Source organism: Cariama cristata, unplaced genomic scaffold (genome assembly GCF_000690535.1).
Source record: "Cariama cristata isolate BGI_N322 unplaced genomic scaffold, ASM69053v1 scaffold14681, whole genome shotgun sequence".
NCBI lineage: Eukaryota > Metazoa > Chordata > Aves > Cariamiformes > Cariamidae > Cariama > Cariama cristata.
Window position 1 is genome coordinate 70,612 of NW_009601188.1, and position 15,769 is coordinate 86,380.

A 15,769-nucleotide genomic window follows, 5' to 3' on the forward strand; every position below is an offset into this window, starting at 1 on the left:
AACAGCATCATTAGCTATTATAACTTTGAAGGTGTAAAAGGTGTGATTGCATGCAGTTCCTATGATTAAGGTTACTCATAAGTGTCCTGCTGTAAGACCACATTCGCTGTTGCTTATAACTTTACCAGACTTGAACCGTTTAGTCTGAGTTCTTCCAACTGGATTGTCTGCCTTGGGCTAAGTTCTTTTCTGGAAAATTTCAGCCAAAACTTTCCAGCCATTTCGAAGAATGAGCATAGGGAAAACGGCATTGTTGTCCAACTGGAGAAAAAAAGAAAGGAAGAAACAGGAGGGGGGAACCTGGTGATCCTTTCCTTGGATAGTTCTTATCCCTCTGTGCTTTGGAGTAGAGATCTGAAAGTTGGCAGCTTTGTGTTAGGACTGTGATTTTTTTTTTTTTTTTGTACATTGTAAATCTCCTCCAATTTGGCTTAGTGATAGCCTTTGAAGGGAAAAAATAGCAACTTCTTAGGGACGTGCTAGGTCTGAGTAGTCAAAATCTGCTGAGATTCCTTCCCATGTGAGCGAGATCAGCCCAGCATCCCAGCAGCTCCCAGTGCCAACCCCAATGCCTCTGTGCACCCCGTCAATGCTAGCAAGTTCCTGCTGCTCCTGCTGCCTCCCCACAGCTCTGCAGGGATCGAGCTACCTGTGTCCCCTCTCTGCAGCTCAAGAGCCATCCCTAGTTCTAGGAGCAGGATGAAGCTGGGCCCTGGGGATGCTGGGCTAAGGGAAGGCCTGGTACTGGGATGCTAAATTTGAAGGATGGCATGGGACTGGGATGGGGAGTACATGGTACAAGTGAGGAGGCAGTGGCTGGGGGGGCTCAGGAGTGGGGCAGAGAGGTGTGTCTCAAGGTGTGAGCTGTAGGGAGAGTCTGGACATGCCAGACCCTGACATGAAACCTGAGCTTCCCCATCCATGGTGCCTTTTTGGGAATATGAGTGCTGCCTTGCCAGACTGGCTTCAGTCTCTCTCTCCCTGCAGAGTCTCTTGTGCCAGGTCACCCTGAGGCTTTCCCCAGTCTGCAGTCAGTAGCTGTGGGGTGTGCCCCCCTGTCTGCACATGCCATAAGACCCAGGCACTGAATGTCTGCTCCTGGGATGGAAGTTGATGAGAGCTCTACCTTGAGTATGTCCAGTGCGTCCTGATGCTGAACACTCTTGCACAGCCCCAGCCCGAGCCCCAGCCCCAGCTGTATCTGTTGGTCACCCCTTGGTCTCAGCTCATGCCATTGAAACACCGGGCTGTGGGACCCATGAAGCCTGCAAGAGTGGATGTGGGCATGGGTCTTGCTGCAGGGAATGCCCACCACTGTGATGGGGGACAGCTGGGATGGGCCACCAAGCCAGATAAACTGGTGCCTGATGTGATCAAACCGGTTGCATGCCTGTCTCTTCCCTCCGTTTCCATTTTGTTCAAGTGGCTAAACCACCACCACACCGCTGACAGATGTACCAGGGCTCAGAGACACTTGTGAAGCACCCAGACACTGTAGGGAGGTGTGCCACTGAAATTTTGCCAGTGTTGGGAAAATCAGTAATTTTTATTCAGAGCAGGACTTGGGTAGCAAATAAAGCCTAGGACCACATTGAACACTAAGAAAAAAACAAAATTCTATATAACATCTTCTCCAGTGCAGACAGTCCATCCTGTACCATGGGATAAAGCTGAGACCTCTCGCAAAATACTGTGTGATCATCTGATTAACAAGTGTATCACAACACATAGCTCAAGAGAAGCCTAATTCTGGCATCCCTTGACTCATGGGTTTTTGAGTCTTAACAGTATTCTTATATTCTATTTTTGCATGCAATGCATATGCAGCATTTGCAGACAGATGGTGAAATCTCAGTGTTTCCATTTTGCCACTTGACGTGATTTCCACATTGAAAGGTAGGGAGATGCAGTCTGCTTGTTTCCGCTCCTGCTGGAGTGGCAGGGAGAGGTGGTTTCCTTCATTTCTTTTATGGCTATGGGTTATGGAACATCCTGTACAGCCTCTCATTCCACAAAGCTAGGCAGTGAAATTTCATCATCTTCATCAGCTCCTGGGAGCTCCACGCACACACCAGGACTCAGCTGTGCAAGACGGTGTCGAAACAAAGACCAGAAGAACAGGAGCTGACAATGTGAGAAGACCAGAGCTGCCTACAGACAGCTACTGAGAAGAAGGAGTTCTAAGAAACTGTGAGGCAATATTAGCCAGTGTGGCAAGCAGCGGTTGCTGCATACTGACAGCCTTGCCTCTGTCAAAGATGTCACAAAAAGGAGTTTTAAGTAGGGATTTGCAGGAGAACTGAGATAGAAAAGGAAAGGATGCTTATGGGCTTCTGCTCCAAGTGTCATGGAAGAAAACAAGAAACTGCTTGTCTGGACACTGTGGCAAACAGTGCCCTAAACTTTGATGCTGGATGAGAACAGATGGGTGGAGTGGAGACTGACAGTCAAAGGACTGGAGATGCTTACTGGGGATGTCCTTGTGAAAGTTGTCACAAAAGAAATAAATCCAGGAAGCCGTTGCTGTTGCAACTTTGATATGATGATTACAAGTGGAGAGCAACATCATGAATGAAGCAGTCAGGTCTGTACATAAGGTTTCTTGCACAGCTCTGGAAGAGTTTCTGCCTCCTGATCTGCAACCCTGGCTGGTCCAGCCAGCTCCTTTCACTGCACACAGCCCAAAGATAGAGTGAGGTCACCTCGTGAGTGTTAACCCAAAACCTTCATTGCTTGATGAATTGCTTGACCTACCTGAGACTCTAACCCTGCTCCTATCCCATCTCTATTCCCAGTTAGCTACTGGCTATATCCCATCATGCTCTTCCTACAGTTTTAGTCTCAATTAAACCAGTATGTGTGACATAACTAGTTCAAAAATCACAACACTGTGCCTTGGGACTTAACCTTTGCTGGAAACTGAAGTACATGCAATTAATTCTGTGGTTCCTCAATGAACAAAATGGGGCTTTTGTGTAATTCCTATTTCTCATTTGTTTCCAAATAGTCATGAATTATGAACTATTTTGTCTCAGAAATTAATGCTTTTTTTCCAAATGATCTGCTTTGACCTACTCTGCAGACCCCTGTGTCTCCACAGATTGTGTGGGCCAGGTCTTCTGTCCTGAGCCATGCTAGGGTCTTAGGTTTCTGAAGGTGGTTGTACAGTGACATTGAGGTCCCCAGATCCTGTGGCTGGAGAGAAGCAGAATGATCCCAGCCCTGACAGAAGCCTGCTACCTTCCTGCAGTTGCACCCCAGATATAAATTTGTCTTCATGTTATTCTGCTGTCCAGTGACATGGGATAGAGTGAAACATCAAAGAATTTTGTTCATGAATGGGTGCACAGATTTTGTGTCCTACCAAGATGCAGCCTTGACCAAGTACTCTTGTAGCAACCATATTAATAATCCAAAGAGTGTTCTCCTATATAAATCATATCCTACTTCGTACAGGATTTCTACCATGTCTTCAGATGCATCCATGAAATATGTGTCACCTGGCTGCATGACTTTTACAGAATCCTCTAATTTCAGGGACACTTTGGAAAAGTGATTTATTTGGTGCTCTATTGGCTTGTGATTTAAATTCAGGAGGGGAGTGAATACACAGTTGTATCAGAAAAGATAAACTCATTTCTGATAAGGTAAAGGCCTTACTTTTTTCAAAAGAAGGAGACTAGCACAATGTGAGGAAGATGAGCATTTCAGCCCTTTACACTGGTGAAGACCATTTGGGAAACCGCTACCCAGACATAAATTCAGGTTTCCCACACTGAGGCAAGTGTTGAGGGTTCCCCTAAGTCCTTTTCTATCAATTAATTTATAACACCCTTATGAATCCCATAGTCCAAATATATGTATGAGACTTATGACATACACAGGTTCCTAATAACCTCAAACTCACTGAGGATTTTTTAACTGCTTACGGCCTTTTAGCATGTTTTCATTTTTATTTAAATGTCTTGTCCTTCAGCAGTGTATTTCTCTTGTTTTCTCTTCTTTTCTGCTACTACTGGCTGGATGTTTATGCCCTTGGTATCTTCTAGCCGCAGGGCAGAAAGCACTTCCTTGTATCAAACCTCTGACAGCGCACGGCGTTGAGCTTCGGCTGTGCCCAACTCACCGCACAAGGTGACTCCAGCTCTGTAGTCACAGAGCACAATAAACTCTCACCCAAGTTGCCATCCCTGAGCCTCAACCAAATCAAGCAGAGTTTTAAAGCAAACCCGTGTTGCGATATGCAGCCCTCTAGTATTAAAGCTGTGATTGTGTATCTGTCAAAGACCAGCGGACACACGTGATGGGTCATGCATGATCAGCCATACCCACCTTTGTCCTCCTCTCCTTGGGCACACAGTGCTGCTGCTGCATGTCAGGTTGCTAGTTGCCAGGCAGGGTATCACCTGTGGAGCTAAACCCTGCACTTACTTCTGTCCCCAGCCATCTCATCAGACAAAAGGCCAACGGGGCTTGCTGAATGCGGCCTTCTTGCACAGCGCATCCACTGCTGGAACTGCCAGGGTTTGTACCCCCACTGCACTTTGGCACTAGGCAGAAATGGTGTTGTCAATAACCTATCTTGGAGAAACAGAATCAAATGAAATTGCTTTCTCTTCTGCCGCCGCCTTTGTTCATAATGGTTTGCTTTGGCCTCTTGCATGTATGTAATCAAATGCTGCTGTGTTCCACATGCTACAGCTTGCTGTGTTTAAATTGAGAGGAATCTCCCTTAAATATTTATTTAAACAATAACATCCTTTGAGCTCTTTATAAATTGCTGTACAAGATTGCCTTTCATAAAAGACCCCAGCCTTTTTTTAAAATTAATTTGAACTGCTTTCCTGCCTCACTGCCGTCCTGTGGGCCATCACCTTCTTCTGCTGGGGTTGCAGATCCCACAGCTCAGAAAGCCGGTGCCAGCTCCACAGGGCTTACAGACCCAGCTCTCAAATCGCGCCAGCAGCTCCCAGAGTCGCAGGCCAGAGTTTCAGCAGTCATATTGTTTCTGTCCCAGGAACTCAACAACCCTATAAATTCCAGGCAGGAATGGGCTGCTTTCAGATGCAGGAAAGCTGCTCTGAAAGCCATGTCTTCCCGGTACCCACACGCAACGGCTGAGGCTGGAAACAGGGATGCCAATCCTCTGCGGCTCTCGTCAGCCAGGGTGGGGAAGCTGAGGCTGCTGATACCTTTCAGTCGTATTTAAATTATAACTTAAGAACCTGCAGTTCTGGGAATTTTCTGAGCAAAAGACCTTCAAGACACATAAAGCACGCTCTGTACTATTCAGTTGGAGTTCTCAAATCCAAGAAGGACTCACCATACAAAGTAAAAAGATTTTTATATTGTACATAAAAGAGAGGACTCAAGCGCTTCACTTAGCAGGCCATTTGTTTGTATTAAATTTTAGCTAAAGGTGGACTTTCACCAAAGTATTGGTTGTATTAATGTTATCTGTTAAAAAGTTTGCCCCAAATTATCACTGTTTAAGAATAAGCGGGGGAGAGCTACAGTCTTTCTTCTGCATTTCTAATTCCACATTCTTCCAGCATCTTGATGAATCAGATATTGGCAAAATCTCCATAGTCAACATGGGTTTGGGTAGAAATTGGATTACTCATCAGCTAAAGTAAGTGCAAAGGAGATAATTCATTATGCTGTTCCTTAGCTATAATTGAGGCTCATCTCCCCATTCTAGGCTCTGTGTGGGTTTAATCACGGGAACTAAACATGGGAGAAGTACCAGAGCTTCTCTGAATCATTCTTATTCTTGTCCCAGTTCTTTATCATTAATTACATCAAGGCATATTTCCATGGAGACTGAGAGTGGTGCCACCAGATTGCTGTCCCTCAGGTCCCCCTGAAACCTTCACTTGCTTTGCTAAGTGCAGTGCATTTTCAGAGGGTCCCTTGGGAGGAAGAGGCAGGCCACATTTTGCCCAAGTTCCTTCTTGTTCTGAGTGCAAATTTCAACAGACTAAATGAAAAGATAAATCCTTTCGAGAGTGAATGCTATTGGTGAAGCTGGGGGATCAATTAGCCTTTTCTGGTGGCTGAGGATGATTGCAGAAACAGTTTTGAACATCGGGAGGGCATTAAGTATTACTTTCGTCCCATAGTGAATGCAATACGTGGAAAGCCTGCTTCAGACATCCTTTTCCTTTTTCCAGTCTGAACTGGAAAGACCTCCTTGCACTTTTTTCTCCATCAGACAAGGCCATTTTCAGCAACATGTATGCAGTATCACAGTTCAATAATTTCAAATCAATACTTCATTACTTTGCTCTGTTCAGAGGAAGCACATTTTTCTCTGCCTGGGTATGTGGAGCCTTTATCCAGCTTGCATCCACCCAGCCATCTTGTGTCAGTGTTAGGGTCAATTCCCTCCTTTTAATTTCCTCCTGTTCTTTATTCACAGCATCTGGCATAGACCTTTGATGGTGAATGTGTCTGAAAGAGTATTTCCAGAATAAAGCTCTTAAACCTTTTTTTTTTTTTAATTTCTTGCCTGTACTAGTCAATTTGAACAGCTGCTTGGTAGCAAGAAAGGGTTCTTTCTTCCTCTGCTTCCAAGCTTTTGCCTTTCAGCAGTAGCTCTTGCATGGCTCCTGCATTGCACATGGCTGCACTGGGCCTGGCGTTTCTGTACCATGGGAATGTCTGAGAGTCATACCCTTGTCTTTGTATACAGTCAGGTCAGAAAGTCAAATCGCAGAAAATTTGAGGGAGCTACATGGTCTTAAAAATGTTGTTTCAGACATGTCCAGGTCACTTAATTACAGAAACAAAACATTTTGATGCTTCAGAACTGAAACAACTTGTTTCCAGTTTGAACTGAACCAAAACCTCTGACTTCCTCTCAGTTTGACATTAGTCCGTGCCCTCTCTTTTCTGCTCTGGTGTCTCATGGGGGCTTGTGCTTATCTACAGTAGCAATGGCTCACCAGCTGGGCTGCATGCACCCATGAGCCACAGCAATCACGCTCCTATGTCGCTCCACTGGAGGTGGGATCACGTCTTCCACCAAGGAATAGGCTTTTCTCGTGATCCTGCACAGCTGTAATGGAGGGTATTCACCCAGAAAAAGGACTTTGGTGATGTGACCCAAAGCACTGCAGCAAATCCCATCTCCTCCTGGAAGCCCCTGGGGACCTGAGGTAAGGTACTGAAAAATGCAAGACTGAGGAAACCCACCCATGTACAATGACCTGAACCAGTGCCAGAAGACGCGAGCCCACTCATTTCACTGTACTCTACAGGGGCTGGAGCTGCCTCCTGGACGTGGTGAAGTTCACTTCCCAACCTCCACCCTCCTAGATTTGGAGAAGCGGCCTGAAGTGCAATGCCCCACATCCATGCTGGCTGTCCTACCCACAAAACCAGCCCTTTCCTTCTGCTCAGTAAGTGCTGGAGGGCTGTGGGCAGCATAGACACGGGCCAAGAGCAGAGCCGGGCACTGTGACTGCTGTACCACGCACCTCTGCAGAGATGCCTGATGTTTGTATGGCCAAAGTCTGCTCAAAGAAGCATTGGTTTAATTCGACCATGTTTGTGTGGCTTTAAGGGCACTGAAACAGCATGAGTCCAAATGATTAACTGTTGTTATTTATTAGGTATCATACTGCCCAGTCCTGGGGATGAACTCTCCAAACTGGAGGCCAGTATACACAGTCAGTCTTGTCTCTCTACAAACAGCGCCCAGCATCAGTCATGGCACTGTAAATTGTTTACGCAAAACTGCAGACATCATAACTTATTAAATAACTCTCTTGTCAGTCAGATGATAAGTAAATATTTCGAAAGACTGTGAACACCATGGCAAGCTCCAACTGCCCAGACCAGCTCCAAATGGATCCAAGTTAACAGGGGACCAGATTGGCCTTGCCTTTGATGTCCCTGCTCTAAATTGGACTGAGAAGGGATCTGAAAACAAGCCTCCCTAAGGGTTGCTAATGCAGTTTTAAAGATGCTCAACTTTCTGTATAGATAACAGGAAGAAGAAAACCATGGGAAGTGTTTGCAAAGAAACTATCTTCCTGAAGCTATGAATTTGAACTTTTGGGAGTCAGAGCCTCCCCCTCCTTCTCCACGTCTTCCTCACTTAACCCCGACAAATGAGGTGGTTGCCAGCAAACCTCTGTCACAGAAAGGATGGAGCGTTCACACCTTCGGCCATATCTAGAGACCGCAGTGGTGGGTCTCACACGGTCGGTGAAATGGATGGTGGTAGCACCCTTACACAACCACCTCGCGGTGCAGGCAGCAGTCCCACGGGCTCTGCACGTGAGGAAGGGAAAGGCGTTGGCATCGACTCCCACACCTCCATCGCCTGCCTGTGGTAAGTCCCTGTGCTTTTGGAAACAGACCATTTCACAGCTAACTGCCTCTGAAACATTCAGCGCTCTGTTTGGTTTAGGATGTTGTTTTATGAGATATTTCTTTCCAATCATTTCCAACAATTATTTAGGATCTTTTTCCTTTCGAGTTCACTGAGTTGTACCAGTTCACCTCCTTTTCAAAAGGGATCGTGTTACGGGCAGGAATGTGGAGTTGAAGGGGTCTGAGCCTTTGCAACAGGAATTTGTTTTGGAAGCAAGCGAGTCAGAAGAAGAGGAAACAGGCAGCCCACCAAGGGCTTCGGCAGGATTATCCCACCCCTTCAGCAAGCTATAGCCGGGCCAACCTGTGGGCTGGGGCTGAGCCTGCTTCCAGGGGAGGCAGGGACAGGCAGACCACTCTTACCAGCAGTTTTATACAGCACAGAATCTGGTCCTGTTGTTCAAAATCCCATCTGAAAAGTCCCCTCGGGCACAGACCTCACTAATGTGGTAGCCACCATGAGTGCTGGAAACCCTCACGTGGGTGCAGCTGGCTGCAGGCTGCTGCCGTCAGGTCGCTGGGCTGCCGAGGAGGGCAGCCCTCCATGCAGAGCCCCGTCGAAGGCCACGCACAAAGTTCGTTACCAGTTGAAAACTCAGTGACTTGAGGCTAACCTGATGCTGAGTCATTGGCTCAACTGCATGTCTGGTGTTTACTCATTTGGTACCTGACTGGGACCTCCTTTCATGCAATTCCTGTAATAAGATTTTAATTCTTTGTCTTTTGCATTACTTCGATACCTCCTGTTGCTGGTGCGTCTGGGTAGTTTTCTTAAAATATATGTTTCGTGCACCGTCTGTATTACTTATTTAATGTGAGAGGCATGTGTGAGGCTGTCCATGTTTGCAAGAAGGCAAGGTTTTCATCCCAGGACTAAATCAAATCCTGCCAAGACAGCACAGTACAGACATAAATAAAATATAGATTGTAGAGACAAACTGTCAGTGGGTCTCATCTCCTTAAATATCTGTTTGTGTTTGTGCACAACCACACTTACTGGCACTCCTGCCTCAATGCATTCAGTATAAACTAATGATTGATTGAGAAAACAAGTTTGAAAAAAAAGAGTAATTTCTTACTGTGCTAGCACAAGTGGGTAGATGCAGAAGGGAGATGGGAAAAGGGTGCAGAAGTAACACTGACCCAGTGGCACACACACCAATGTGAAATGCAGTCAATACAGTCAATATGTTCACGTCCCACAGGTGCAGAGAGGTTTCACACATTGGAGTAAATGTTTCCTTATTCCTAGACACACATGACAGAAAAGGACAGTGCACAGAAGGAAATGTATTCAGGGAACCTGCCAGAAAGAAAGGTGCTATTTTTTAAATGAGAGCTGGAAACACTCCAGCTCTGGATCCAGACTCAGCTCTAGCCTCCAGCCATGGACACCAGCCTGCACTAATGCAGACACCACCTAAGTGCTGCTGCTCTTACGGGCTACATACCTGTACTGCATTGCTTACATGGCTGTCAGTGAATGGGGTGTCCCAGTGTGCTGTATGTACCTGTGGACACTACAGGAGGAATATCCTCCCACCACCTGGAGCCCCAGAGCCCCGGGACTCCCATACTGTGCAGAATCCCACAGCTCACATAGCCCATCACAGTCACGTCCCCTCCGCCATGCTGAGGGAAGAGGTAATCCGTCTTTTCCATCAACCACTGCCTGCCCCTGGATGCATACCCCGATGCTTCTTTCTGAGCAGGTAATGTGTTGGTAATTATGCTGCTTGAGGCTTTTTTGTAAGCTAAAGGTACTATGCAGCTGCCTCTGTGTTCCTGTTGACCAGCACCTACAATGGGAAGTTTGCAATGGGCGTAGATTTGATGCATTTCTTTTCTTATCTTCATTGCAACATGTCACTGTTTTTTCAAACATTAGTGATTTTTTCCCCCTCTTAACATTGTCTCTGATTTCTGTGTCATGAGGGGGAGTACTGTCAAATCACATTCTCATGATGGGAGAGGCAGAAAATCCGTTCTGTATATCATGTGCCCTTGGCTCCCAACACCACAAAGGATTTCTTCAAGCCCCGCTCATTATCTCGTTTTATACTTTAAAAGAAAAGCTAAAATGCTAGTGACAAATGGCCTCGTTTATCACATTTAATTGACTGACTGTTCTTTTAAGCCTCTGAAATACACACTTTGGGCCAAAGCACTGGAAAAAGAACATGCCATTTACCCTGGTCTGCTGCCAGGTCACATTAAAAAATATTCAGGAGGTGTTTGCTAGACCAGTACATGGAGCACGCTTTCTCCAGCAGTGTGTCTCCAGCTGTATAATGTGTTACTCTCTGAAAAGGAGATTGAGCAATTGCATCAGCAGTACTTTTTGTCCTTTTCTAATTGCACTAACAACTTTACTAGAAGCTTGTGCATGTGCAGCACAAGGCCTGTGCCCTCTGCAAAGAGTAGGATTTGGCAAAAGGTGCAAGGGTCCATGAAGCAGAAACATAGCCATTCTGCAGGTGGCCAGCTATATGCACAGCTCTTAGCACTGTGAGATTGCTAATATTTATTACAGTAGCAGAACGAAGTTGCATGCACCAAAAAGGAGGCACCTTGCTCCTAACCTGTGCTTCCCAGCCCTTCACATTCTGCCCTGCCACAGCAGAGCCCCTGCCCCTTCTGAAGCCCTGTCTGTGCCAGCCCATGCGTGGCCTTGTGGGGTCCCAAGAATGGGGTCTACAAAGCTTTCCTACAGCAGGACCCATGCTCCAAAGGGCTTCTCCCCCCTTCTCTGTTCAGTGTGGGTCTGCGGTGAAACTGTTATGGGAAGGGTGAAGCCATTACAAATCTCTATGTGGAAGGTGTCGATACTTCCCTGTTGAGTAGGAGAGTGCATTGAATGGGACCCTGGGTTTCTCCCTGTGCCCCAGAGCTGACCAACATTTTCATTGACAGCTTGGGCAATGGAAAAATAGAGCAGTGTGCTTGTTGCAGCTATGGTGGGTGTTGTACTGGCTGTAGGTTGCAGAAATGACAAACTGGAGATAGGGATTGAAAAGCCCTAAGATGCAGTTTGGGAGGGATGAGTGCACACCTCTGCCCAGTGTCCCTGAGCCAGGCTGGGGCTGACTGCCTGGGCTGCTGGTCAGCTCTGAGGACCTGCAGGTTGTGATGGGTCACGGGCTGACTGAGTACCTATAATGTCATACTGTTGCAAAAAACCTCCGCAAACTCCATTATAAAGCACATAAATAGAAATACAGCCTGCAAGACATCTCCCTTCCCTCTGTTCAGCTCCCCTTGTTAGTGTGAGACTTCACCTAGAGATTTTTTTTATGGATGGGGATGCTATTCCTCAAGAAAGGTGTATACAGGTATGTGCAGGAAAGTAGGCTAAAGAAACTGGGTTTGATTAAAAAACCAGATGTCTAAAGGGAGAAATAATGGCTTTCAGGCACATAAGGGGCTGAGCAAAAAGAAAGTAAACAAACTGCTCTCTGTCCCTGCTGTAGATAGCAGCCACATGCTAAAATTTCAGTGAGGGTGTGTACTGTGTCTGGCTGGGAGGGAGTTAAGAAAGATTTAAGACAGATCTAAGAAATGTTCCTAATAGTAAGAGTAGTATACCACTGAAATACTTTGTCTCAGGAGACCATGGAGGTTCTGCTATTAGAGGTTTTTAAGAACAGGTTATCCAGACATCTGCAAGGACTGACTTAGGCATGGGGTGGAGGGATGGACTGGACCCAGCCTGAGTCCCTGGGGACCTTTCTGCATGACATTTTCATCATATTAATGTAAACACATGAGACCGCTCTTATAAGGTACTAAAAACATCACCCTGGCTTCTAAACAGCCCCCAGAAAAGGTTTCAGTCCTGACTGAGCCCATCTCCAGTTTGAAGATGGAAAACTTTTGACTTCTTTCCCCATCCCACCCTCAGAAAAACCTGATGCAAAGGTGCCACTGAACCCCAAAGTCACAGAAATCTTCTCCTCGCTCCTGTCCTTTGCTGACCTGGGAGTCCTGAGTTGGAAATGGCAGTGGCAGGACCCTTGCCCTGAGAGGCACGGAGGTCCCATGCCCTGGGAGAGCCGGTCCAAAAAAAAATCCCCACAGCAGCACACATGGGGCACCCTGGAGCACACACAGGGCACCCCAAGCCCCAGTGCCAACCCCATGGCTGCTCACCCCCAGGGAGACCCGGTCCCTTCGCAGCCCCAGCCACCCAACACTGACTACTGGCGGACTAGGCATCGCATCCTAAGCAAAAGATTGACACAAATCCTGCTGTCCTGATGAGCAGCCCGTTTAATCCCCATCATGTCATCAGGGTTTTGCGTGGCAGGATTTGGCCCACTGCCCTCATATAGGCACTGCCGAAAAGCTTTGGGTTTTATTCCCCTGCCTTCTGGCCAGTGGCAGGCGGGAGGAGGCTGCAGGTGTGAGCCTGCAGTAGGAGCCTGCCCTGGGGTTTTAGCCACCCAGCAAAATCCACTGGCAAGTTTTGTTTATCTCAGTGGGAAAATGGGACAGAAAGGTGTTTCCTGAAGAATGCAGAAAAAACTCACCGTGCAGTACCTCTTTAACTACACAGCATACATATATATATGGGTTTGATTATATCTATGTGTATAAATATATATATTGCAATTATACTGATTTCATGCTTCCTACAAGCACAGCTTCTGGGGCCAAGACAAGGTACACGTGTGGCGAGGGGAGGAAAGGGAGAGACAGAAGGAGAGGAAACTGCCGCCGGACACAGCGGCTCTCCTCTAACCCCCATTTTTCACACTGATGGAATGCACCCAGCAACTGTTTCTACTATTTAAGGGAAAAGGTTCCTATACAAAATCCTGTGGTTTTGAAGTGATCCTTTTATAGGCATAAAGAGATTTTTCCACATCCCTCTATTTGATTTCTTTTTTTACTCAGACCTGGCTACTCAAATAGATATTTGCAGAATATCATGCATTGGAATCAGACACTTTGTTCCTATTCTTGGTGCTGGAGATCAAATATCCCACCAGTTTACCACATAAAGCCACAGGGATGCAAACTGAAGTCAGTTTAGCTGTAGAGAAGTGCAAGAGAGACTTGAATTTGGTCCCATACCCATCCCGAGGGATTTTGAGCTGGCAATGCCCCATCACAGAACTGAACGTGCTGTATGTTCTGCCGCGGGTTCACAATAGTCACAGCGCTCCCTAATGAGTTGTTTACTCTTGTGCTTCTCAACAGTGGTGGATATTAATGGTGTTTGTAATCTCCTCGATTTGGAATAGGATTAACTATATGTTAACCTTGAGCTAATAACACAGGTTTTTAGGGTGTGTATCCTAAACAGCAGTCAGATGCAATGCACAACCCTGGAGCAGGGACCCGAGCACTCATCTCACCTGTCCCAGAAGTAGGAGATGTGGCATTCCCATATGTTCAGGCTCAGAAAACAGTGCGCACATCCTGCATCCTAGACAGCGAGTTGCCTGCAGCAATGTGGGATGAGGAGGGAACCTGGGTGCTTGGGCTGTGGTTGTGGGTGCTCGTGTGAGAAGACTCGGCCAGGCAGTATGTGTTGCCTGCGCGGTCTCAGGTGGGAGACATCCAGCCCAAGGGCAGATGCTGAGCTGCTTGGCCCAGCCACAATCCTGGGATGTGAGGAAGCAGAGCAAACCTTAGGGATTCACAAGAAAGCCCACAGACACCTCATTGCTCCCTGAGTCCCTCTTCAGGCACTGATGTCTTTGTGGGCATTCAGGCACAAGTGCTAAGCTGGGGACCTGAAAGCAGCGTTACACAGCTCAGTGATTTGTAAGGACTGAGACAATCTTTAATTTATTAGTCCAGACTATACAGTCATATACAGTGCTGGAGGTAGCTTTTCTGCACAAAAGTACGAAACAAGGGATTTACAGAGCCCCAATAGCCGCTCAGTACCAGATGTCTATTATCTCATCACATACATGTGCTGCACAGCGATGCCAGCACTGATATGTTCCTTCACTACCACGAAGACATGCCTGGTACCACCAGTTTGCACTGACATAAGTAACAACCTGTCCAAGCATGTCCCGTACAAGTGCTGGGGGAAGGGGAAAGGATCTATGTTCCAGATGGAAATACAACCAGGGGTTGTGCCCGCCATGGCTTCCAGTTATATAATTTTATCTCAGTGCAACCTGAGTGGGAGTGATTCCTCCACAAACTGCGTCATATTTGGCTGCTTGCACACTTACTTTTTTATGAAAGTAGGGGGACTGGTAATAGGGACGACAACAAAACTACTGCAAAGCAGCCGAGACCCCCAGTATATCGTAAAAAAAATTAACCTGCCACATGGTTCCCCCTTGACAGATGAGGCATGTTCCTGTTTTAAAGTGATGCAAATCTCTTGAGTTCAGAAGAATAAATCTTGATTTACTCCCACACTGAATGAGTGGAAAATGCTGAAGTTAGATTTTGGATCAGTGGTTCAGGTCTGAACTCTCCAGGTTTTGAGGACTCTCAACTTGAAATCATCTTTTAACTGCATATAAGGCCACCATGGAAAATTATGTGATCCAGATATGCTTCCAGCTCATCTAGAAGGAACGAAGGCCAGGCTGAAGATATCTTGACGGAATGGGGATGGAAAACTAAGTGATGCCTGCCCACAGAGGGACAAACTTATAGCGCTCTCCCAAATTGTGGGTGGTCTATTGTGCATTGCTCTAGTCAATGAGAACATTACACTCATACATGCAAATCTAATTTGAAAAAGCATTATTTAAATTGAACAATGAATGTATTGTAACTTCATCATTCACACACACTGAGCCTCAGCCCTCTGTTCTTCTCCAGTACATAGTAGCCTCTTTAAAATCCTGCAATTTGATTTAAAAAAAAGAATGCTGTGGGCGTAAAGTTAGCATAGAAGTACACAGACCACTGATGACTCTGTTTTCATCTGCACAGAGCATAAGGCAACCAGATGATTTATTTTTATTGGCACACAGGCAGATAAGCTTCCACTATGATGAAGGAGAGAACTGTGGGTTGGCCTGGGCTGTCAGTCAGAGCGTGCCCAGCAGAAAGACTACAAAACCCAATTCAGTAATTACATCCTCCTCAAGGACGTACTGTGGAGGAAGGCCAGGATCCTTGCTTCTCCCATTGCACTTGGAAATAAACAGGAGTGCTCCTAGTGAACAAAGGACTTGGACTGTTGTTGATTCTTGTAAATGTTGTGGCATGTCATGAGACATCATGGCTATGCTGCAACTGAATCAAAACCGTCCAACTTAAAATAAGAACTAAACACTGAGGCTGAAAAACAAAAGGTCCTGAGGCCTGCTGCCACAAACCCCCTCCCCAGTGTTCGGTGGGCTGAGGCCAAGGGCAAGAGGGAGCATCTCCACTTGGAGAGCTGCAGTCTGGGGTAGCTCAC